This window comes from Mesocricetus auratus, unplaced genomic scaffold (genome assembly GCF_017639785.1).
Source record: "Mesocricetus auratus isolate SY011 unplaced genomic scaffold, BCM_Maur_2.0 contig_7681_pilon_obj, whole genome shotgun sequence".
Classification (NCBI taxonomy): Eukaryota; Metazoa; Chordata; class Mammalia; order Rodentia; family Cricetidae; genus Mesocricetus; species Mesocricetus auratus.
In genome coordinates, this window is record NW_024429502.1 from 1 (window position 1) to 11,547 (window position 11,547).

Consider the following 11,547-nt stretch of genomic DNA (forward strand, 5'->3'; position numbering starts at 1 on the left):
AATTGTGTTAACATGTCACATGAACACTTCCATTTTATTTTCTGACTTTTGGTTCTGTCCACATTGTTTGGAAGGAAACTCTTTTCCTTTGTTGGTTTTAGTGTTCACACAGAGTCTTGTCCTGTTTTACGTAGGAACAAGTCAGGTTCCGTGTAGGGAGTTGCAGGCTGAGTGTAACCCTTCACAAGGAACATGCACGTTCTGATTATTTAAATTCTGAGATGTGGATCCTGGCGCTGGGAGCTGCGTGAATGCAAAGACTGAAACCAGGCTGTGGCAGCATCCTTGTCTCATCTCAGGCCTGGTGGAGGAGAGAGGCCGGAATGGCAGCTTGCTGCCCAGAGGTCAGGGAGACACCTCATTTGAAAAGTAAGGTGGAAGTCCATGGTGGTGGAGCACCACATAACCCAGGACTGGGAGCAGCCTGATCTCTGTTGTTTCTGGTCTGTAGCCTGGGCTACAGAGAGAGTTCAAGCACAGCCACTTGTGGACAAAGAAACCCTGTCTCAAAAATCAAACTAAAGTATTAGGGTGTGAAAGCACTGGGTCTCTATTCCTGGTCTACACACGAGCTCAATCAGTGAGAAGAGACAGACAGACACGACCACTCACACATACACCCCTGTGGGCATGGATGTGTCAGGCTAATATACACACATACTCATTATGTACAGTTCTCCAATCCTGCCTTACCTGTTCCTCAATTCTGTCTAGACCCTATATCCATCGTATTTTATTCTCATTTTCAAAATTCAAGACTCGTAAACCCCACAGTGACAGATGTATCAGGCTTTTCTTATAGAATTCCTTTTTCCCTTCTCTCTTCTTATTTTGAAACAGGTTTCCTGTATGCAGTACAGGCTGCCAAGAATGGCGACCCTGCTACACCCAACTGAGTGTTGGGGCTACAGGTGAGCTCCTATTCCTATTGGGTTTTGTGGCTTTGTTTTTAAATGATGCATGTAGCTGTGGATATCCTTACATTTGTAATCTTTCTATCTCCATGTACCAATGAAGGGATTGAAGTAATTCTCCACCAAGTCTGGTTTATTTTGTCCTGGGGACAAAACCAGGTTTTCCTGCATGCTGGGCAAGTGCTGTCCCAACTGACTCACACCTGTATCTCAGCCAAGCCTGGGATCCACTGTGTAGCTGAGGAAGACCTGGAGCTCTGGGTCATCCCTATGGAATAACAGATCTGCACCATTGACCCTGCCTTTTCTCTTTCACTATTTCTAGATGACCTGACTTTCTACTGAGAGTCTTTTGAAGGACCACAAACATGAGCGTAGCCTTTTCTTCTGAAGCTGGTGAGCTGTGACCTGGCTGGGAGGGAGGTAAAGGAAGCTGTCCCCATCCCATGCCATATCAAGGACACGCAGGTCAGTGTGCAGCAGCCCAGGTCATCACCCGTGTAGCCAGTTATTTTCAAAGCCCCGTTCTGATTAGCAGTCCTCAGGTTGGTCTCATCTAACTCTCTATGCAGCTCCGTGGGGCAGAATGGAAGGCAGAAGCCTCTCCAGTGCATGTCCACAGCAGCAGCTGATGATAGTAGGAAGATGAAGCCTCACATTGCTTGAAGGTTCAGTCCCCTCATCCCTGGGCTCTCCCTCCCTCCCATTTTCCCTTTCTAGGCATTTTGTGGATTTCCCTTAAGACTAGATGGCAGAGCCAAGGTGAAGGTGTATGCTGATATCCCAGGATTCTGGAGGCTTAGATTGGGGACTAGCCATAGACTCAAATCCAGCCTGTGCATTATAAGGAGCAATAGTCTAGCTTTGGTGGCATTGTGAGATCTCTCTCTAAAAACAGAATGTGAACAGGAGGACCTGAGGTCAGCGGGTCCACTGTGCACAGTGGTTATTGTTCGTGGGATTTTTGCCAGCACTAAATAATATCAGGTGGACTTTGCCTGGTATTAGGGGTAGAGACAAGAGCATCAGGCAGTCAAGGTCATCTTCCAAAGCACAGAGTTTGAGGCCAGTCTAGGAAGAATGAAACTATTTTATTTTTATTTATTCATTTATTTCTTTATTTATTTGTGTTTATGAGACAGGGTTTCTCTGTATTGTTTTGGAGGCTGTCGATCCTGCCCAGCCTCGAACTCACAGAGATCTGCCTGCCTATGCCTCCGGAGTGCTGGGATTAAATGCAAGCACCACCACCGCCGCCGGGCTGACACTATTTTAAATAAACAATCCCTACTCCCAAATCTTAATCCCCATATCTGAGAAAACAATGACATGGCAACCCACCACAACCTCATATTCCTCATGAATCAGACTGCCTTTCCCAGGTATAGATGAAAACAGAGCATCCAGATGTGCCGTGAATATTTCGAGTGATTCACATCTGGAATTGGCTGAGCATGGAGTCATCTCTTGTGCAGTGTACTGAGGAGCTGTTCAGTAAGTGCTTCCTATTGATCATGTGGGAGGAGGGAAAGGGGAGGAATGGAGGGCATGGAGACTCAGTCCTGGGCAAATGAGAAAGGCAGAATGCAGCAATCTCTTGAAGCCCTGAGACCCTCTGATGTTTTGCTGCCACCTTGTGGCCACTCTATACCTGTTCCCAGTTAGTGCCCCTGATTTGCTGCATCCCCTGCTTCAACTCAGGACACAATTGTGGTGGTTATGTGGGTTTCAGACTGGGGTGGAGGGAGGCTTGCCGTGTGAAACCCATATAACATGCTTTTGTCCTTCTTCTTTCATGCTTTTTCTCATTTGTGATAACAAACAAAACACCGTTCAGAGCTGGGCTGTCCTGATTTTCCTGAACCGATTTCATAGACACACTGCTGCTCCTGGACATGCCCTCCACAATTGAGATGACTGGGTTGTGAGTCAAGACTGTGAAATCCATACCTGGGTGAGATTCAGAAGCACAAGAGGGCTGGGACGGTGCCTGTCTGTCCATACAGTGCCTGCTTTCATTGTGAGATATGTGGTCATGACCCAGAGAGCCAGGGAAAACCAGCTGGCTGGCTGAGGCTTGTTACCCTAGAACTTGGAGATGGAGGGACATGCATGTACCTTTTGTTTTGTCTTTGTTTTGTTTTATTATGTTTCTGAGACAGGGTTTTTCTGTCCTTCCCTGTCTCTCTAGAGCAGACTGGCCTTTGTGTCACAGACAGTTGCCTGCTTCTGTCTCCCAAGTGCTGGGATCAGAGGCGTGCACCACCACAAACACGACCACACTTGACTGCAGGTGCTTCAACCTTGCTGGACTTGAGAAAGCCTGTGTCCAAAACACAAGGTGTACATATCTGTGAGTTAACATTTGAGGGAATACATGGGCTACTTACTTAAAAGTTAGAGCATACACATGGATATATACAAGGACACGGATGCACAAGCACACAATTGTAAACATATTACATGTGAATGTGTCTACACACACACACACACACACACACTCACACACCAAAAGTAAGCATAGTGATAAAGAAAAACAAAGTTAGTTGAAGGACCAGGTGGCGTTTGGAGGTCCTGACCTTCATGCAGGAGCATCCTGGAGGCCAAGACCAGAAGAGTGAGACATGGGGATGCTGCTGAGATACTGGGGTGGTCCTCTGTGGGTGCTAGGTGATGACAGAGCCCAGGAAGCCACGCTTCTGGCATGCTTACTCTTGACAGGCAGATGGAGTAGGTGGGATGACAAGGAAGTTCCAGCTTCATTAGCACTCATGTCACCTAATGCCTCTGCTTTCTGCAGCTTGGTTCTAGGAGGTTTCAGAAGCCAAGGGAGATGACCTTGCAGTAGGAGAAAAGAAGACCACCTCCATCAATTCTACTAGCACCCCCAAAATCATTGAGTTATGTTTCTTAAGTTGGAAATAAATTAAATTCTTTATTGAGGTCTTGTCTTTTTTATTTTTATTTATTCTCTGTTTCCATACCAATCCCAGTCCCCCCTCCTGTTCCTCCCTACATTTACCCATCCCAACTTGCATTTTCTCCTCAGAGAGGGTAAGGCATCCAATGGGGAGGCAATGAAGTCTGTCAGATCCCCAAATTGAGGCTGAACCAAGGCCCACACCCCTGTGTCTATGCTGAGCAAGGCCTTTCTCCATAGCGAATGGGCCGTAAAAGTCCAGTTCATGCAGGCACAGATCCTATTCCCACTGCCAGTGGCCCACACTCACTGCCCTTGACACACCAGTGCTTTCAATATATGTAGCAAGAGAACTTTTTTTGGTCCAATCTATTTGGTTTCTGTAAACTTCTTGTATTTTCATAGGCAAATCCTTTATATTTAGAAAGTTATCTTCTATGATTATGTTGAATATATTTTCTGTTCCTTTGATTTCCTGGACTGCTTCTCCTTCTTGTATTCCTAGTAATTCTTAGTTCCAGCCTTTTCATTGTGTCCCCAGTATCTTGGATATTTTGTGATAAGAGCTTGCTGGATTTAATATTTTCTTTGACTGATGGATCCTTTTCCTGGATGGTATCTACAACGCCCGAGATTCCATCTTCTGTCGCTTGTATTCTGTTGTGTATGTTCCCATTTGTTATTCCTGATAATTTACCCACATTTTCCCTTTCCATGCAGCAGAGGGATGGATTCTGTTTCCATATGGATTCTGTTGATCTGTGTCTTTTTATAGGCAGTTTGAGACCTCTGATATTACAGGATATTAATGACCACTTATTGCTACTTTGCATTACTTTTGTTTTAGTGTTGTTGGTAGTATTATGTACAGGTTCCCTTAGTAATTAGCTGTTGGGGGTTATGTACTGCCTGTATTTTTGTGGATGTTGCTAACTTCCTGTGTTTGGAGTTTTCCTTCTAGTCCTTCCAGTAGGGCAGCATTTGTGGATAGGTACTTTTTAAAATCAGACTTTGTCAAGGAGTATCTTGCTTTCTCCATAGATGGTGATTGAATGCTTCGCTAGTTATAGTCTTCTATTTGGCATCCGTGGTCCCATAAGTGTCTGCATAACTCCTGTGTAAGACCTTCTGGCTTTGCTTGTTTCCAGTGAGAAGTGGGATATATTTCTTGCCCTTTTTCTTTGAAGCTCTATATTTCCCTTATTCCATATGCTTAGTGCTTTCATTATATGTGGCAAGAGAACTCTTTTTGGTCCAATCTATTTGGTTTCTGTAAACTTCTTGTACTTTCATAGGCATATCCTTTATGTTCAGAAAGTTATCTTCTATGATTATGTTGAATGTATTTTCTGTTCCTTTGATTTCCTGGACTGCTTCTCCTTCTTGTATTCCTACTAATTCTTAGTTCCAGCCTTTTCATTGTGTCCCCAGTGTGTTGGATATTTTGTGATAAGAGCTTGCTGGATTTAATATTTTCTTTGACTGATGGATCCTTTTCCTGGATGGTATCTACAACGCCTGAGATTCCATCTTCTGTCGCTTGTATTCTGTTGTGTATGTTCGCATTTGTCATTCCTGATAATTAACCACATTTTCCCTTTCCAGAATTCCCTGGGCCTGTGTTTTCTTTATTGTCTCTGTTTCAGTTTTCAAGTCTTTAACCATTTCCTTCACCCGTTTGATTGTTTTTACTTGGTTTAGTTTAAGGAATGTTGTTGATTTCTTCCTGGTTTTTGCTTGTGTTTTCTTCTACTTCTTTAAGGGATTTTCATCATTTCCTCTATATAAGGGCCTCCGTCATCTTCATCAAAATTTGTTAAGGTCATTGTCTTCTGCTTCATCTGTTTTGGGATATTCCTGTCTTGCTGTTGTAGAACAACGAGTTTCTGTTGGTGTCCTATTCTTTATGTTGCAGAGTGTATTCTTACACTTGTGCCTACCCATGTGTTCCTCCATCAGTACAGGGGGGTTTGAGCTACACAGGGGTCACTGTTCTTCCAATTGGTGCAGTTGGGAGCTGTGGCTCCAGTGATCACTCCTCTTGATGCAGACAAGGAAGACTTGTCCTGATCTCTCCTCCAGGTGCAGGTAGGTCCAAGGTTGAGAGGATGATCCTTCAGGTACAGTCAGGGCCACAGTTTCCAGTGGGCATTCCATCAGGTGCAGATGGGGTCACAGGTCCTGTATCACTGTGTTATGTGCAGGGATGGCTAAGATCCTTTTTGTCCTTGATACACAGGGGTATGTCATACAGAGAATGACACTGGATGCTGGCTGGACACAGGTGCACTTTCCCAGAGGAAGTTCTTAGACAGTTTCTGGAAGCCACTGATGGGTACTTGTCCAAATCACTTCCCAGTGTTTGCTGGGTTTTTTTTGTTTTGAGACAAATTCTTTTCTATACCTCTGCTTTGGCAGGCCTGGTGCTATGTAGCTCATGCTAACCTTACATTTGAAGCAGTCTGGCATCCTGGGTTCTTGGTATTATGGCTGTACCTCATCACTCCTTGTGGGTCTGTGTTTTTTTTTTTGTTTGAAGCTTTTTTTTAAATGGAGTCTCATATATTTTAGATTTCTATTGAACATGCTATGTATCAGAGCCTATGTTGAACTCCTGATTATCTTTATCACCCCTTCAATTCTGATATCATACACCTGTGGATCAAAGTCAGTACTCAAAGCATACTAAGGAAGCCCTATCCAAACTGTGCTAAAATGTGTCCGTTTGATGATCTTACCATTTTAAAAATACATGTATGTGTGCATCTAAAGACACAAATCTCTGGGTTCTGTGTAACACTGGAGGCCATAGGATCAGACAGGATCTCTTGGAACTTGAGTGAACTATCATGTGAATGCTGGGAATTCTAATTCTTTCCCCCAGCTCTTGGTCTTTTAATAATGTACCTTGTTGTGCGCATCACCTTTTGAAAGAAAATGTGTATTTGGAATACAGTTATCAAGTAAAATGGCCACCATTGCCATCAGAACACACAGCAATCTCACAAATCATACTCAGAGCAGCGTTTGGTGTCTATAGGCATTCTAGATCAGCATGTCCTGTGGGCACATCTGTGGGTTATTGTCTTCATTGTTGAGGACAGACTCGAATATCTCATGTGTCAAGCCCTGGACTGCACTGTTAGGATAGAACACACTACCTGAATAGCAAGCAAGAAAGCTCTCTTTTCTTGACTCTGGCAGTGATATGTGTACGTGATTGAATTCTTGCCTGAATTCCACTAAATGACAGTGACCTGGATTGCAGACCAAGTAAACTCTCTCTTTCCTTGCTTTTTCTCATATTTTACCATGACCATGGTGGTGAAATCAGGACACCCTTCTTGTCTTTGTTAGATGCTAAGCTGATCAATGATTGATCTGTGGTCACCAGAACCACCTGAGCCACTGGCTCTACAGTTTGCTCTGTCATTGATGAGGGATAAGGGATGCAAAGGAGTGAGCAAGGGGAAAGTTTATTACGGGAGAGTGAGACATGCTCCCGACTGTGCAGGTAGCCAAGGTGATGGTAATGCCCAGCTACATTGTTCTGAGCTGGAAGTGAAGTTGGTCATTTCGTACTGAGATTGGTCATTTTCTAGGCATAAGTGTGTGTTGAGCCAATGATTATATCCCTTGGGCTTGTCCTGGGATGGTCAGGCAGCATTTCTCACATAGACAAGGGATGCTCACTGGCTGTGGTGGTCATCCCTGTTCTTTTTTGTTTGCTTGTTTTGCTGGACATTAACAAGACCATGTTCTCTTGGTCATGTGAGCAAGTTGTTACCACATCCCTTATCATTATTCCTCATCAGATGTCTCCTAAGTCAATACTTATTTCTATTGATTTCCTTCTTAGAAATATTCCCCATGATTGGGACAAATTCATCAACAAGTTCCAAAAATGAGGTTTAATTGGTCATATTAATGTTAGAGAGAAACCAGTGAGAGGCATTTTAAGTTCAATACCATTCTCCAGGTGTCTGCCTACATCTGTGAGTGACTCTGGACATAGAGGCACATACCTTACTCCCAGGATTCAGGAGTCAGTGTTGTGTATTCCAAGAGTTAAGGAGGCATAGTACAGGAAGATGAGGAAGTCAAGGAAACCCTCTACTATGTAGGAAGTTCAATAACAACCTAAAATCCTTGAGACTCTGTATCGATGCAGTAAAACAAAAGCAGGCCCATGTGAAGTAGGAAGTGATAGCACATCCATAATCGCAGCCACTCAGGTACCTGAGGCAGATTGCATCAAATGCTAAGGTCAGCATGGGCTACATATTACCAAGTCTGCCAAACAGAGCTACAGAAAAGACACTGTCTCAAAACAACACACTAGCCTCTCTGGAGTGTCCAGATATCAGTCTATTGCTGCTTGAATGCAAATGCCAGCCCCAAGCAACAGGCAGAGGACAATGAGGATGGCCGGTGCCTCAGAAATATACTCCCAGCACTCAAGTTTACAGCCAGCTCCCATTTTGAAGTTTTTAAATTGGATTTTTGAAGGCAGTTTCTGTGTGTATCCCTGGCATTCATGGCACTTGCTCTGCAGACCAGCTTGGCCTCAAACCCAGAGATCTGCCTGGCTCTGCCTCCTGAGTGCTAAGATTAAAGGTATGCCCAACAACTGTCCAGATCCATTTTGAATTTTGTTTTGTTCTTTTTTTGTTGTTTGTGTGTTTGTTTCCATAAGACTGGGTTTCTCTGTGTAACAGTCATACCTGTCCTGGAACACACTCTGTAGACCAGGTTGGCCTTGAACTCACAGATATCTGCCTGCCTCTTTCTTTTGAGTGCTGAGATCAAAGGCATGCACCTTCACCACCCCACCCATTTTGAAGTTTTGAACCATAGTGTAATTATACTTAGGGGAGGGACATGCATGTGAAGGTCAGATCAATCTATGCAAGTTGGTTGTGTCTTCCATTATGTGGATGCTAAGATGGAACTCAAATGGACAATTTGGTAACAGGTGTCTTCCCCACAGAACTCTCCCTATACCCACATTGTGTTTATGCACACTTGTCCCAGTCTTTGACCCTCACTGGGTCTGCTTTGGTTTCTGTATCTGAATTCTCCAGAGAGCAAAGTGGTATTTCCTCTCCCTAACGTTGCTCCTCTTCCCTTTTGGGTCTCATGCAAGTCTTGGGGGTTGAGGAGATGCCTCGTTGGGAAAACACTTGCTGCTCAACATTACATCTTGAGTTCAGATCCCAGCATGTTGTAAAAAGCTGGTGTAGTGCCAGGCGGTGATGTAGCACGCCTTTAATCCCAGCAATTGAGAGGCAGAAGCAGGCAGATCTCTGTGAGTTCCAGGCCGGGCTGGAGAGACAGCCTCCAAAACAATACAGAGAAACCCTTCTCGAAAAACCAAAGAAACAAACAAAAAAAAAAAACGCTGGTGTAGTGATACAATCTGTAATTCCAGTGCTTGGGTGGATAGAGACAGGCAGATCCCAGTACTCTCTGGTTGCCAGTCTCCGAGTCTAGCCTAACTGGTGAGCTAGAGTTAGTGAAAGAACACACCTAAAAATGTAAGTCAAACTAAGATGCCACTTGGAACTGTGGCCTCTGTGTGTGCAGGCAGGCATGCATGCATGATTGACCTCTGCATAAGGTTCAAATCTCTCAACATCCTCTGCACAGAAGACCATGAGCAACAGGGACAGTGTCAACAGGGGTCACCAGAGGAGCCGGGAACTTTTTACAGCACTGCCAGGTTGCCAAGGGGTTAGAACTGGAAATCCCAGCACTCACTACTGATGACTGTCTGCTTTATTGGGTCCTGAGCATGGATACTCCTGGACTAGCTCTAGGACCTAAGAAAATGGCAGTAAAGTTGTTCAGTGTGGACAGAAGCATGACAAGGGCATAGGTATCCTGGTAGATTTTTCTCGATGACTTCAGATCTACACTTTCCACTGTATGGGCCTGGAAGCCAGAAAGCAGACAGCTCTCTGGCCATGCTCTGGGAAGTGACAGTAAATTCTCAGCACAGCCTAACTAAAGAACTGGGGTGCCACTCCTGTGCCCTCTAGAGGACATCAGCAGGCATTCTTGAAGGGCAGCCCACACTCTGTTGCATGTGCCTAATACCTATGTGGTTGGACCAGAGTCAACGGGATACAGTGGATACAGAGGAAGAAGACAACAGAACAAACATAAGCAATTCAAGGAGCATTAATGTGATGTCCTTAGTCCTCTTTCCACATCAGATCCCACCCTCCTCATCCCACAGAAAAGACACTCAACCTCCTCTGTCCAGTGTTTCAGCTTTCCTCCTCGTCCAAGCTCTAAAGTTCTCTTCCTTGGCCCTGCCATTGGTGGCTCACGCCTTTAATGCCAGCACCTGGGAGGCAGAGACAGTAGGATCTTTGTGAGTTCTGGGCCAGCGTGGTCTCAAGAGCAAGTTTCAGCATAGCCAGAGCTACACAGAGAAAACCTGTATGGAAAAGAACAGTTCTCTTCCTGTGCAAAGAGAACTATCTCCAATACGCATCACTCCTCTCTATGAATTCCTTCACCAGCCGTCTGATGACTGATAGTTCCAGTCACACCCTGCTAGGTGTATCTGACTGGTTACATTTGAGTTAGGTCAGGTGGAGGGTTCGCAGTGGCAGGACATGGTCTTAGCAGTCGTAGAAGTCCATGTGGGCTCCAGACTGGAAAGTTCCTTTTGCAGCAAGGTCAGCAGTTTCTGGGCTGAGGTCCCACAATCCACCAGCTCCACCTTCGACTTCAGCTCCTGCAGTCTGGTCCTTAACTCTGGGTTCTTGGAGGTTTCTCCAGCCAACTGCTGCATGTCTTTGTCCAGGGGACCTAGTGGATGGAAAGTTCAAGACAGGGACAGAGGTTGAAGTCCCACTGTGTGTGGAGGGTGGAGCTGAGTCAGGTCTGGCCCAAGGCTCCATTATGTTGTCTGTTTTTTCGTTTTTCTGTTTTCAGCTATTGTCTCTGTTGAAATTCCAGATTCCCATCTGTAGCCTCTAAAGACCAGGATTATGAGTGACAGCCACCATGCCCAGCTCACATGACTACTGAGTTCTGAACTCAAAGCCAAAGTGTATTAAGGGTGGTTTACAATCAAGCTCATCATCTCTTATCCACGTGACACCTCTTCCCGACTTTCCCACTCTATCAATAGAAAATAGGACCCCACAGGTGTCTCACTCCACCTCAGCCAACCAGGGACCAGGTGAGATGTCAGCTTGATCTCAATCAGGTCTATACCATAACCTTGCTTTCTCCTTGTTTCGTCACCTTCTCCAACCCTCTGATAAGTTCATCTTGCTGCCCTCTGCTGATTCACCTGGGTCCTCAAAGCCCTGGACTGGAACTCAGTTGGTAAAGTACTCAGTGTACAAGCATGAGGACCTGAGTTCAGATCCCCAGTAAAAAGCTGATTGTAGGGGATGTGAGAGGACATGGCTCCCTGTTGAGAGACCTTGGTGTTCTTGCAGAAAACCAGGGTTTGATTTACAGCTCACAACCATCTGACTCCCGTTATAGGGGAGATGGTGCCCTCTTCTGGCCACTGCAGGCACTGACTGTGATGAACAAAAACACATTCAGTCAAAATACCCATAAGCCCAACACAAATTCGCTCATTCTCTCTCTCTCTCTCTCTCTCTCTCTCTCTCTCTCTCTCTCTCTCTCTCTCTCTCTCTCTCTCACACACACACACACACACACACACACACACACACACAC

At 45.1% G+C, this 11,547-nt stretch overlaps 1 long non-coding RNA gene across 5 annotated transcripts; it reads left to right on the plus strand.

The window, feature by feature from the left end:
- The first annotated feature begins 13 nt into the window (after positions 1–13).
- Positions 14–3,834, plus strand: LOC121137987. Of its 5 annotated transcripts, none has more exons than XR_005875237.1 (7): positions 14–911; positions 1,240–1,382; positions 1,487–1,582; positions 2,283–2,408; positions 2,752–2,868; positions 3,106–3,267; positions 3,715–3,834. It is a non-coding gene; the product is annotated as an uncharacterized LOC121137987 (long non-coding RNA). The 5 variants fall into 5 exon arrangements; XR_005875235.1 differs by having other exon boundaries at positions 15–911; positions 2,297–2,408; XR_005875236.1 differs by having other exon boundaries at positions 16–911; positions 2,303–2,408.
- The last annotated feature ends 7,713 nt before the right edge of the window (positions 3,835–11,547 follow it).